The 14,336-nt window shown below is 48.9% G+C and overlaps 1 protein-coding gene across 1 annotated transcript in view; it reads left to right on the forward strand.

Moving 5' to 3' along the window:
• Positions 1–14,336, forward strand: part of LOC138447639 (ultra-long-chain fatty acid omega-hydroxylase-like) — a 368,008-nt gene that overhangs the window by 101,357 nt on the left and 252,315 nt on the right. The gene's annotated exons all lie outside the window — the stretch shown is intronic.

Genomic DNA, 14,336 nt, shown 5'->3' on the forward strand with positions numbered 1-14,336 from the left:
AGAAAGCTATCTTTATTTTAAGCGAACTTTTGCGTTTCCTTATTATATTTCTTTGTTAATGTCAGAGACACTATTCAGGCTAGCAGGCAAACTGCCTGCGGGTCAGTCTCTACACTATTTTCCTTTAATTTGTTCTCGGTGTTATATATCATTGTTCAGCTTTTGTTACTCACCATAATAAAAACAAATGCGCAGCATATCTGGCGGCAATCCTCTCTTTTTCTTGGTATTTGCGAATGGCTCCGATCGATTTCAACTGACGCCTGCGGTGAATCAATCTCGGGATCACCAGGCTGTTACTAATAGAGAAATGGCGTCACTCGCATGCTGTTGATTGCATGACGTGCTCGCTACTGAGCTATTTCAGTACTGGGGAGATACAATCCCTGGGCTTGAGGCCAAGGACAAGACTTGCAGTCCTGTTCTGGATGAGTTGCAAAGGGCAGAGAGTGGAGGCAGGCAGATTTAGGAAGAGACTGTTGCAATAGTCCAGAGATCTGCAGACAGTGAGCTTCTTGGGGAAGGAGAGGAAAGGAAAAATACCTCTGAGGAGGTGCAGCTGGTAGTGTGACTTCTTAGAGACGTCAGAGATGTGAGGAGAGAAGGAGAGTGTGGAGTTGAAGATGACCCCGAGGTTTTTAGCCTTGCAGGTGGGAGCAGGAAGAGGGCAGAGAGAGGCCGTCCAGAGAGCTACAGGAAAGGAGGGAGCGGGTGTGCCGATGAGGAGAATCTTAGTCTTACTGGCATTACGGCAGAGGTCATTGGCGGCACACCACTCCTGGATAGCAGACAGACATTCAGAGATGAGGGACAGAGAAAAGGTGGCTGAAGGTAGCCTGAAAATGAGCTGAGTGTCATCCGCATAGCACTGAAAGTTGGGGCAGAGAGCTGTAATGAGTGGGCAAGGAGTGCTGGGTATTGGTTGAACAGCCAGGGAGAGAGGTTAGACACAAGTGATACCCAGGTTATCACAGAGACAATTGAGCAGGATGGCATGGTTGACAATGTCAAGGGCAGAAGAGAGATCGAGCAAAATGAGGACACAGGGGGTTTTAGAGTCAAAGTTGGAGAGCAGGTCTTCACGGATGTTCAGGAGAGCAGTTTCTGTGCTTCTGACAGCCATAAAGCCAGACTGATGGTCATGAAGAAATCCAACAGAATCTGTGTGGAGATTAAGCTGGGAGATGGTCAGTTTCTCCAGGAGCTTGCCCAGGAAGGGAGTGATGGAGATTGGGCGATAGTCAGCCTGGCAGGAGGGGTCGGCAGAGGGTTTCTTAAGAAGAGGGTGCACAAGAGAGTGCTTCGGGGGATGCGAAGACTCCAGTGGCGAAGCAGTGGTTGCAGTAGTCAGCCAGGGCAGGGGCCAGGGAGTCAATGTGGTCCTTGATGGTTTTGGAGGAACAGGGGTGAACCTGCTTTGAGAAGACTGTCATAGATTGGACTTGTCTAGAAACCTCGTCTGCAGAGAACAGGGGAAAGGCATAGAAGGAGGGAGGAGATGTGGCAACTGAAGGGCCAGAGGAAGAGCAGAGAGTAGAGGGAGGGGGGAGGAGGAGAGTGAAGACAGGATGTCCTGAGTTTTAGAGATGAAGTGGGGCAGTGTCAGAGGAGAGGAGGCTAGTGGGTGGTGTCTGAGCTTGAGGAGGCTATCCGGGGGTCCAGATGTGAGGGCAGTGTGGGGAGGGGAGTGCACTGTCAGGGGCTGCCTAGGGTGGGATGCTGTCAGAGGTGAGGTCAGTGTGGGTAGGGGAGTGTACAGTCAGTGGGCTGCCTGGGGGGAGTGTCGGAGGTGAGGGGGCTGGAGGGTGGTGTCTGGACTTGAGGGGGCTGCCTGGGGGTAGTGTCGGACGTGAGGGCAGTGTGGGGATGGGAGTGTACTGTCACAGGGCTGCCTGGGGAGTGTCAGAGGTGAGGGAAGTGTGGGGAGGATAGTGTACTGTCAGGGGGCTGCTTTGGGGTGTGGTGTTAGAGGTGAGGGCAGTGTGGGGAGGGAAGTGTACAGTCAGGGGGCTGCCTGGGGGGAGTGCCAGAGGTGAGGGGGCTGCTGGGTGGTGTCTGGACTTTAGGGAGGTTCATGGGGGGTGTCAGAGGCGAGGACAGTGTGTGGAGGGGAGTGTACAGTCAGGGGGGTACCTGGGGGGACATTTGAAGGTGAGGGAGACTGTCAAGGGACTGCCTGGGGGAGTGTCGGAGGTGAGGGGGGCTGGTGGGTGGTGTCTGGACTTGAGGGGGCTGGCTGGGTAGTGTTGAAGGTGACAGGGGCTCTTGGTTGGTGTCTGTACTTAAGGGGGTTGATGTGCAGTAGAGGTATATGCCGGCAGATTGGCTGCCTAGGGTGTAGGTGGATGGACTTGCAGTTTCACAGGGGGCCTGCCTGGATTTATTCAGGAGCCAGCACATTTTTTTGGGGGGCAGCCTAGATTTCCGAGGAAGCTCTCCTGTTTTTGCTGTGGGTTCCGCATTGACTGACGTGGAAGGCGGGGCGTTTTCGCAGGGGTGCTTCCTCAATTTACAAGGAAGCCTCTCACATTTTCGCTGGGCTGCTGCCTCAATTTACGTGGAAGGCTGCGTGTTTTTTCAGGGGTGCAGCCTCGATTTACGAGGGGACTCTTGCATTTTCTCAGGGAGTTCCACTTTGACTTACACGAGTTTTGCAGGGGTGCTGCCTCGACTTACGAGGGAGCTCTGGCATTTTCGCAGGGGTGCTTCCTTAACTTATGTGGAAGGCAGTACGTTTTCGGAGGGGTGCAGCCTCGATTTACAAGGGAGCTCTCACATTTTCGCAGGGGTTCTGCATTGACTTAAGATGAAGTCCACGCACTTTTGCATGGGTGCAGCCTCGACTTATGAGGGGGCTCTCCCGTTTTTGCCGGAGTGCAGGATGGTGGATCAGGGCTGGACGCAGTGGTTTGCGCTTAGGTCGGGATATGGCTTGGTTTTTGATTTGCATGGGGCCGTGTTGTGGGCGTTCCTCACTCAGCTCGATTCCTTTTGCGTGTCTGCCTGAAATGCGCACTTGGATTCATGAATATGCAGAGCGTGCATTTTTCATACTATGCGCAGGCTCGCGCAGTGTCCTTCTTGGCGCGCAGAGCCTGTGGGATTTCTGCGCACATTTCCATGAATCTGACCCATATGAATGGAGCAGCGCCCAATCTTCTATGGGAAGTGTGAAGTCTATGGGTTTTTATTGAACTCACTTCAACATGCAGGCCTTCATGACAGAAAAATAACACATTCACATTATATTTGACAAATAACATACAAGCTCAGCAGGAGAACGGGAAGCATGCCCTAACACAGGAAATGGAAAGCAATATGCAGCTTGCAAAGGGGAAGCAGCACACATGACCACGAGGGGTAACAGCACTCAAAACCTGAAGGGTGCACATCACACAGGCTGGTAGACGGGGGACCCATGCAGGCTCATAGAAATGACAAGAGGCACAGCACACAATTTCAAGAAAGCATAAAGCAGACCGACTCAGAAAGTGAAAGGGTCAACGGTGCACAGTCTACAGTCAAAAAAATTAAGCAGGATCGAGAATAGTGGCACAGCATGATCTCTGGACGGCCGCCAGGTACATCCCTTAGGAGTGCGCAGAGTGCGCAGCTGGTCCGTCTCTCTTTCAGCGTGGGGCATCGGGCACTTTCGCTGCTTTCTCTTTTGTAGGGAACTCTGAGGGCATCAATTACACTGGCGATCTTCCTTTGAAAATCTGCCATAAAAGTATAATTTCCTTTTGATTATAAAAAAGCAAACATAATTACCCTTTATTTCATTTCACTGGTGTGTGTGTTTGTGTGTATGCACGTTCGGGTGTGTGTGTGTGTGTTCCAGAAATTCCAGCATGTGGCACACACCACCACAAGAGAGGTTCCACAAAACTGTTTTATGTGGTCATTGGATTACTGAAGTACATAATTTGGCTCCAAATGTCATGACTGATAATTCACTGAACAGGGTAGACACGTTGCTGCTCACTGTCTTCACGAGAAACACACATGCAGCTAAACATGAGGCATTTTACACCAAAACATATGATGGACATAGCCGTCCACTTATATAGCCCTATAAAACGAGGAAGTGTGCATTATCGTGGGATTAAAACCCACCACCAAGTTATGGTGGTGAAGTAAAACATTACTTGAATAGTGAGTCAAATAAATAGGCGAGTGGACTTAGTAAATGAAATGTGGTTTTATTTTGTAGGGTTTAAATAACAAGGTTGTCAGTTCATTATTTTATTTACAAATCTTAGACTGCAGTGGGTTCAGTAGGAGCATGCATTACGTGCAAGTAAAGGTTGTATCTATAAGAATGTGAAAGTGAAAGCATATTCCCAGGTTTTAACTTTCTCTCTGGTGTGTTAAACAGGATATTCCTGCGATAAAAGGGTCTTCCCAGAGAGGAAGTGCCTTGGTGAAACAAAACTTCCCTGCAAATGGCATTGTGGTTTCCCTGACTGCTTCTGAAGTCAGAATGTTCAAAACTCAGTCAATACCAGTAGTTATTGACAGAGCTCTGAACATTTTGATTGGCTAAGAGGAGGCCAGTAACAATGTCTGTGTGTTCATTCTGTTAAGTAGAGGGAACACAGTCTGCAGGCAAAGAGGCAGTCACACAATAGTCACTTTTGGATCCAGGTTCACATTCAAAGTATAATGGGTCTCATTACAAGTATAGTAGCACAGTAAAAATGTGGTAGTAACAGTTTGACTGCACATATTCCGGTGTTGGAGGTGATGTGAATGAAAAAACACTTCGAGGGGATAGGGTCCTCCGACGTATTCCATATCTATGACAGGTAATCACCACAGCTGTGCTGCTTCGGAAACTTTTTTCGGCGTCTGCGTCCAGCGTCGATGACGTCGATGCGCCGTCGTCGAGGACCTCCTCCGACGTCCGACGTCATCCGATGTGATAAGTAGGATGCACGACGCCCTTAGCCTCAGTTCCGCTTTTTCTGCAAACGTGTTGCTTCGTGAATCTCGGTTACGCTTCGACTCTTTGGAGTTCTGTTCTATCTCGGTTCTTCGAACCTGTTCGTTTTTGTGAGAAAATCCTTCGTAAGAAGATGTCTTCTACTTTGTCTTCGACCCCGCGTCCGGGTTCAAGAAGTGCGGGGAGTGTGGGTCCAAGATGTCGGTGACGGACTCGCACGACGCCTGCCTCTGGTGCCTCGGGGAGGCTCACGACACGGATGACTGTATCGTCTGCCAGTCGCTCACGTCCAAAGCCTTACGGGAACGTAAGAAGAAGTTGTCGGTAGTCGGGTGTCCAAGCCCCAGAAGTCGAAGTCTGCGGGGCTTTCGACGGATGATTCGAGAGGTGACTCTCCGTGTCGTCGTCGGAAGTCTCGTGGGTCTCCTTCTAGGAGTCGGTCTCGCCACTCCTCAGCCTCTTCGAGGCATTCTCGGAAGCGCCGACAGCGGTCGTCTTCCAGATCCTCTTCTGAGGACTCTGCCCGGCACGTCGCTTACCCCACCAGCCGTGCGACGCTGGAGGAATGGGCTTCCTTCGGGAAGAAAATGCTGGCGATTCTCCAGTCGCAGGGTACTAAGCCGTCCACGCCCCCGAGTGGGGTCGGCCGTGAGAGGTCGAGAGACACCGCTCGCAAGAGTGGTCAGCACGATTCACGGGAGAGGTCCCGTTCGGACAAGGGGACTCATTCTTGACGTACCCGTTCCAGGTCCCGGTCCTCGACGCGTTCGAGACCGTGTGCACCTGTGATGTCTTCGAGGAAGACATCGACGCCTGAGGCGTCGAGGGCGTCAACAGGCTTTCTCGAGGCTCCGGCTCCGAGGAAGTCGTCGAAGCCGTCGAAGCTCAAGCCGTCGAAGGACACGCTCGGAGCTCCGGCTTCGCAGACTGTGTCGACGCCATCGATGCTGGCAGCGCTGCATCTGACGTCGACGCCGATTTACTCGACGTCGACGCCGATCCTCTCGGCGCCGATGCCTGTTCTCTCGACGCTGGCGCCGATTCACTCGACGCCCTCGATGCCTTTCGAGGCCGGGGTGTCGGAGGTACCCCGTGGTACGGGGGAACCCCCTAGAAAGGCTCTGGTTAAGAGCAAGCACTCTCGGGTGCCTTCTTTTCACCACCTGGAATATATTTCGGAGGTGGATGAGGATTCTGATGGCCTGGTTCCTAGTCAGGTTCCAGATGAGATGGTCTCGGGCCATAGCCAATTTGACGATTTGAGGCAGTCACTGCATGATGCCAGTGGACTGGACACCTCTTCGGAGGTGGAGTTTTGTAGGCCTGAGCCTGGCTCTCATGCCGATTCCTCGTACCGGCGTCTTATGGCTAAGGTCTCCGAGTACTTGGGATGGTCTGCTCCCCCAGGGGAGTTTGTGCAGGATGATCTCATGGACATCCTTGATGTTGGTCCCCCAACTGACCCGGTACTGCCGTTTCATATGGCTCTACAGAGAAGGGTGGCGGCAGCTTGGACTGCTCCGGAGAGTCTCCCGGAGGTGGGCAGGTCCTTGTCGCGAAAATGCCGTCCAGCCAGTAGCGACCCCTGCTACTTGACCAGGCACCCCACTCCGGAGAGTTTGGTGGTGCAGGCGTCCACGCCCCCGGCAAAGCAGGCGTCGTACCCTACCATCCCTCCTGATAGGGACGACAAACGTTCTGATGGCTGGGCGAAGAAAGTGTTTTCTTCGGGTGGTATGGCGCTTCAGGCGGCCAACTCCATATGTGCCTTGTCTCGTTTCACACACACTCTGTGGAACTGTGTTGCGTTAGCGGCTGAACATATTCCCAAAGGGGACGAACGCGATGGTTTCCTTGCTGTGGTCCAGGATGGTAAGGATGCCATGTGTGAGTCAGTTCAGTCGGGTTTGGACAAGGCTGAATGCGCCAGTAGGTCCATGGCGGCGAGCACCATGATACGCAGGTTTGCGTGGTTGCGGAAGTTGGGGTTTCCTCCTAATGTGCAGTCCCGGCTCCTCAACGTGCCCTTTGACGGTGAACACCTTTTTGGCAGCAAGGCTGACGAGAGCCTTGAGAGGTTGCAGACCTCCAAAGCTGCAGCGAAGTCGTTGGGGGCTGCAGTTCGCCAACCTCTGCCTTTTTGTCCTAGGGGACAGCAATGGAGGGGTGGTTCCTTTCGCTATTACTCGTCCTTCCGTAAAGCGAGAGGAGCTAGCAGTCAAAGAGGCCAACGCAGGGGTACCAGAGGTGGACGACAGGGTACCCGTGGTGCCAAGGCCGCTCGGGCAGTTGCCTCTTTGCCCTCATGTAACGCTGCAGCCGCTACCACTCAGTCATGAGGCCATGTTCCATGGTTCGCCGGTTGGGGGAAGGCTGGCGCAGCATCTTGTAGAGTGGCGTGCCATTACTTCAGATGTGTGGGTTCTGGAGATCATAACCCACGGCTACAGTCTTCCCTTTCGGCAGAGGCCTCACGACAATCCACCAGGGAACCTCTCTTTGAAGAGTCCGGATCAGCTCCTTGCGCAGGAAATTCAAGCCCTGCTGGAGAAAGGCGCTATAGAACTGGTGCCTGTAGCAGAGAGGAACAAGGGATGGTATTCCCCTTATTTTTTGATTTCGAAGAAAGACGGGGGATTGAGACTCATCATGGACTTGCACGGTTTGAACAAACTCCTCAGGAAGGACAAGTTCAAGATGGTTACTCTCTCTCAAGTCCTCCAGGCCCTTCAGCTTCAGGACTGGTTGGTGTCTCTCGACCTCAAGGTTGCTTACTTCCATGTGCCGATCCATCCCAAGCACAAGAAGTACCTGAGGTTCGCGGTTGGTGACTCGCACTTTCAGTTTCGGGTCCTGCCGTTCGGATTGACCTCTGCCCCGAGGGTTTTCACAAAGCTAATGGTGGTGGTGGCAGCGCATCTCAGACAAGGGGGGATTCACGTCTACCCCTACCTGGACGATTGGGTGATCAGGGCGCGCTCTCCCAAGCAGGTCCTGTATCATCTGTCAGTCACCTGCCACTCCCTTCACAGGCTGGGCTTCTCCCTCAATTTAAAGAAGTCCCATTTGACGCCAACACAGCGGCACCAGTACATTGGAGCAGTGCTCGACAATTCCCCGGGGCAGAGTTTTCCTCCCCAGGTGAGGGCTCTTCACATTCAGCAGATGGTGCACAAGTTTCAGCACGCCCAGACGCTCCCAGTGTTCGAGTTCTTGAGGTTGCTCGGCCTCATGGCATCCTGCATTCTTCTGGTGCCAGAGGAACGCCTGCGGATGAGATCTTTGCAGTGGGCACTCAAGATGCAATGGTCGCAGTCCTCCGGCAGGATGTCAGACCCGGTTCAGGTGCCGCCCTCGGACGCCCAGGACCTTCTGTGGTGGGCCGTCGAAGGCAACTTGATGAAGGGGGCTCCGTTTTGGCTTCCCTGGCCGGAGGTGATGATCGTGACGGATGCATCCCTCACAGGATGGGGAGCTCATGCCAACGAGCTGACAGTCAGCAGTCATTGATCTCCGTCGGAGTACAGACTCCATATCAATCTGTTGGAGCTGAGGGCCATCAGGCTAGCCGTGAAGGCTTTTCTGCTGACTGTGCGAGGAAAGAATGTCCAGATCCTGACGGACAACACAGTGGCCATGCACTACCTCAACAAAAAGGGGGGGCAGGGTCACTTCCTCTGTGCAGGGAGGCGATGCAGCTCGAGTTCTGGGCCATCCACCAGGAAGTTCATCTGGCCGGAGACGAAAACGTGACGGCGGACGCTCTGAGCAGGCAGAGCACGATCTCTCACGAGTGGGAGTTGGCTCAGGAGATTCTCCTGGAGATCTTCGCCCTTTGGGGGACCCCTCAAGTGGATCTCTTCGCCTCTAGTGTCAACCGGAAGTGCGAGAGGTTCTGCTCACGGGAATTTCCTCCAAAAGGAGCCTTAGGAGGCGTTTGTGGTGGAGTGGTCATTCCCACTGCTGTATGCATTTCCTCCAGTCCCCGTCATCCCGCAAGTGCTGCGGAGGTTACGGAAGTTCGGTTCCCGGATGATCCTCATTGCTCCGGCGTGGGCTCGGAGGACGTGGTACCCGGACCTTCTCGACTTGTCCATCTGTCCTCCACGTCGTCTTCCCTACCGAGACGATCTGCTCTCACGGGAGTGGGGTCGGGTTCTCCATCCAGAGGTCAGATCCCTCAACCTTCATGCTTGGCTTCTGAAAGGTTGAGGTATAAGGATTGGGACCTCCCTGAAGACGTGTTGGAGGTGTTGCTCTCGGCCTGACGGCCAGCAACAAAGTCTCTGTACCATTGCCGTTGGCGTAAGTTCTGCGACTGGTGCAGAGTTCGGAATGTGGATCCTTTTGCATGTGACATCCCCATGGTTCTGTCCTTTTTACTTTCTTTGGCCCACAGGGGCTTGCAAGTGGGTACCATTAAAGGTTACCTGGCGGCGCTGTCCATCTTTAAGTGCTCGTCTGAAGAGTGTTCCTACTTTAAAATCCCTTTCATTTCACAGTTTCTGAAAGGGCTCACTAATGTGTTCCCTCCGTCACCTTTCCTGGTGCCCGGTTGGGATTTAAACCTTGTTCTTAAGTTTCTTATGGGTGCTCCGTTTGAGCCTTTACATTCTTGCCCTTTGAGGCTGTTAACTCTGAAAACTGTGTTTTTAGTTGCGGTTACTTCCGCTCGCAGAGTGAGTGAGTTACAGGCACTTTCAGTTAAGCCACCCTTCACTTTATTTCACAAGGACAGGGTTGTCCTTAGAGTTCGTCCTTCTTTTCTTCCGAAGGTGGTTTCGGAATTTCATTTTAGCCAGAAGGTTGTTCTTCCGGCGTTCTATCCTCCTCCAAATCCTGGTAAGGAAGAGGAGAGGCTCCATAGGCTTGATCCTAGGAGAGCTTTAAGCTTCTATGTTTCTCTCATGTCACGGGTCAGAGTGGACGATCAACTCTTTATTGGTTACGCTGGAAAGCATTTGGGACAAGCTGTGACGAAACAGACTTTGTCTCGCTGGATTATTTTGGCCATCTCGGAGTGTTACCGCTTGGCGGGTAAGGACCCACCGGCTGGCTTGCGGGCCCATTCTACCAGGGGTATGGCTGCATCTACTGCCCTGCAGAGGAGTGTTCCTATTCGCAACATCTGCGATGCAGCCACCTGGGCTTCAGTACATACATTTATACGTCACTATTCCCTCGATTCCATCCGAGGACAGGATCTGGCCTTTGGCAAGGCGGTCCTTTGCTCTGCTATTTGATTGGCAATTCTAAATTTTGATTCTAAATTCTTTCCCTCCTCCTTGCTCTGGTCCTGCTTTGGGAGTCTGTCATAGATATGGAATACGTCGGAGGACCCAATCCCCTCGAAGAACAAGTTACTTTCTTACCTGGTAACATTCTTTCGATGGGATGGTCCGACGACATATTCCATATCGCTCCCTCCCTACCTTCCCCGCTGCAGAATTTCTTTTGCGATTGCAGCTTAAGCTCCGCAAGGCTTTGTGTCTGACTGGCAGTAGACTAATGTCACACGTTCTGGGGGAAAAAACTACAACTGAGGCTTCGGGCGTCATGCGTCCTACTTATCACATCGGATGACGTCGGAGGAGGACCTCGACGACGGCTCATCGACGTCATCGACGCAGGACGCAGACGCCGAAAAAAGTTTCCGAAGCAGCACAGCTGTGGTGATTACCTGTCATAGATATGGAATACGTCGTCGGACCATCCCATCGAAAGAACGTTACCAGTTAAGAAAGTAACTTGTTCATCTGAACTTGGTTGGAGGTTTGTCCTCCTGAGTGCTCTAGTAAATGGAGGATTTACTGTGGCTGGAATTCCTCGCCCACAGGGACTAACACCGCCACTCATAATGTAACAGTTTTATACCAAAATGAGTGGCAATAACAATAAACCTGTAAGCTGCTAGGAAATACCAACATACTCGAAAACGGGCCCAATTCTGTTAAGCCAAAAGTGTGCCCTTAGAGGGCTTCATTTTAATCCTTCATGAGCAGAACAAGGGCATCTTCTGCTGATATCTGACTCTGCAAATTAAACAATAATATGTCTAAACAGAAAGTATTTATTTCGTTACACAAAAATAAAAAGTGAATTATGAGTTTCAATATCGTGCTAAACAGCAGCGAGCAGCACAGGGTTGCTATGGGTCCTATGCTTTGAGTCCGGCATGAAGTGCGTTATAAACAACCTTTTTTTTAATTTGTTTTTTTAATGTGTTATAGTTTTATATACGAACACTTTACACATAAATCAAAATCAATACATTCATATATACATATTTTCTTGATCTAAGAAGAAAACAAAAAAAACCCAATTAATAATAAAATCCATACATAAGACAAATTAAATTAAATCCAATCTAATTAAGACAATAAATAATAGAATCTTTTCAAATTAATTAATCTGTAGCTCTAAATATAATAAACTCTGAGTGTAATGTACATAATTTACATTTCTTATCAATCCAAACCCAATGCCCCATTCTAGGGTAAATAGACGGAATTAATGGCACTATTAACAGATACAAAATTAGTATCACTGCAATGTCCAGTTGAATGGTTACAGATACACTCTATTATTTAGGATTTTATCAGCATATAGCCACACTCTATACAGTGACAAATGGAAACTGGCATTAAGAGTATTTAAACATGTGTGCCAAAACCAATCATCCTTGATGTACTCCAGGTTGTGAACATATCTATTATAATGTTACATCTTTTGCTTACAAGAGAGTTGGCCACGTGACCTCCCATTTGTGGAAGGATATTCAACTCACTTAAACCCTGCCACTAAAGTCTCCAAGGGTCGTCCAATGTCAGGTCTCCTGATCCTCATCAAAAATCAACTACACTTTAATGTCATGGCTGAACTTAATCCGTCTTCCTTAATTCAGATAGTTGTGGGCAAACTGGAAAACATCCAACACAAGGTAAACTATACAATTGCGGTAATTAACCTGTATCGGAATCCGAGCACAGTAACTAGCCTAGGATTTCCAGGTCAAATTGAAAGATGAATCGACCACTGCAGAGAAAACTGGCCGAATATAATGTTCATCATCTGTTGAGATCTAAATTGCAAGTGTTTAAACAACAATGATAAACTTGTCGTCCTCAATACCATCATAGCTACCTCAGCTATGGCCATGGAAGAGAAAAATCTGTCGATTTTGAATGGGTACACCACAGAAGATTCACCGGCACAGATTACAAGGAAAAACTCCATCAAAGGCCACATTGTGGATTATATATTCATTTCAGAGTCACTGCTCTCCAAGGATAACAAAATGAGAGTGATTCATATGCACAATAGCGATCACAATCTTCTTTCTGCAACCCTATAACCAGTTACCCATAGAAATAACTATATGGATTTAACTCCTCTAGAAGTAACAATGGGCATATATCGATTGAGAATACCTGCATCAAAAATACCAAAGATGACTGCTGAGTTAACAATCTCGATCAACTCATTGCAAGTAAAGGGGATAGCTGAGACATTGACTATATGAATCTTTTCAGAAACTTTGAAATGAAGAAAAAGTGCATGGTAAGCTTGCGTCGGCCTCCAAACCATAATTCTTATGCTCAGATTGTGGCCCAAAAGAAGCTCAGGAGACAGCAATTGAATATCCTAAAGCATGATAACTCTCCAACAGCGTTGATGCAAAAACACAAAATTTGGCAATATCATCATAACGGGTTGTGACGCTACAAAATAGTCCTCATTTGAAAAGATGCAGAAACTATGCTGTCTTCGTTGAAAAACAAAAACACGGCTGAGATGTGGAAAATAATAAACAATTCAGAAATAGATCAAGGCTCGCTAATCATGACTCCAATAGCCCCAGAGAAATGGAATGCTCATTTGAACTCCTTTAGGCACATGCGAATATCCATCCTCTGTGTCAAACCCTGCATTGGAATGGCATCTAATAAATACTTCCAGCGAAACAATTGTGGAAATTATCAACAAACTATCACCCTCACGTGCTTGTGGCCCAGATAGCCTTAGCAACATAATGCTAAAAGCTAACGCTAAACAATGGGTGAATTTCTTATCAACTTTGTTCACCTACATTGTTAAGGTCAATCAAATTCCGCCATCCTGGAAGAAATCCATTATAGTCCCAATCCATAAAAAGGGCAAAAGGGCAGAACCTTTAAACTACGTGATGCCCCCAATAAGATCTTTGGCACCCTTATCCTTAAAGGGCTACGACATTGGGCTAAAACCTCTAACCACATGGACTTGTGGCAAGAGGGATTTGTTTGTGGGATCGGGACAACTTCTAACATATTCATCTTAAATTTACTGAAGAGCAGAACTGAACGAAACAAAGACTACAAAATCTACATTGCGTTTATTGATCTCACGCAAGCATTCAACAGTATATCTCGATCTCGACTCTGGGCAAAATGATCACAATGGAAATGCCTGCCATCCAAACTAGCTCCCATCCAAGCCTTTCATCAAAATACCACTCTTCAACTACAGCTCAATAAATCAGGCCTGCTGATGAAATCCATACCAACAAATAGAGGATTGAAGCAGGGATGCCCTATGGCATCGGAACTATTCAATCTCTTCACCTCAGATGCTGATAATGCTTTTCAGGACATCAGACACTTTCCTCCATCAATAGCAAACATGAAAGTGAGCAGGCCTATGTACGCTGATGATGTGGTCCTTATAGACGAGACTCCAGTAGGCCTTCAGAGACAATTGAATGCTCTAAACAACTATTTGAAGATAAATGGCCTCACCATCAACCCAAATAAATCGGCCATTTTGCCTCTTGGTCTTCAGAAAAATTAAATAAAAGCCAAATGTTTAAACTGGTCGCTATTGGGGATAAATATCCCAGTGGTACAGTTGTTTGTTTACCTAGGAATCTGCCTGAATTCAAGCAAGGTAGATGCACCAAGACAAGAGGCTCTGATCAAGAAAACAAAAAATCTAGTAAACCTATTCAAAATCCTGATGAAAAAATATTGCCATTTCAGTCTCTTACCACTGATTAAATTTTATAAAGCAAAAGTGGTTCCGATTTTAACCTCATTTAACTTTGATGTAAAGAACTGGGCATTATTGGAAGTTCGTTTCTGGAAAATAACATTGAGACTGCAGAAGGGAACCCCTATTTAATCAATAACGATGGAATTAGGTCTGATGTAATTGGCAGCAATTGCCGAATGGTAGATGCTTGCCTTTTACAGAAAATGCAGAGATGATCAGCCAAAAGGAGGCTTTGTATGTTTGAAAGAGGCCCTATTGAAGCAGTTATAGCTGACACTGACTAAATTGGAAGACAAATGTCTGCACATCCTACATCGCCTGCAGGAAACCTGTGATACCCTAATGAATAATCCTGATAAAA

Source organism: Ambystoma mexicanum, chromosome 3q (assembly GCF_040938575.1).
Source record: "Ambystoma mexicanum isolate Mex_15411 chromosome 3q, UKY_AmexF1_1, whole genome shotgun sequence".
NCBI classification, from domain to species: Eukaryota; Metazoa; Chordata; class Amphibia; order Caudata; family Ambystomatidae; genus Ambystoma; species Ambystoma mexicanum.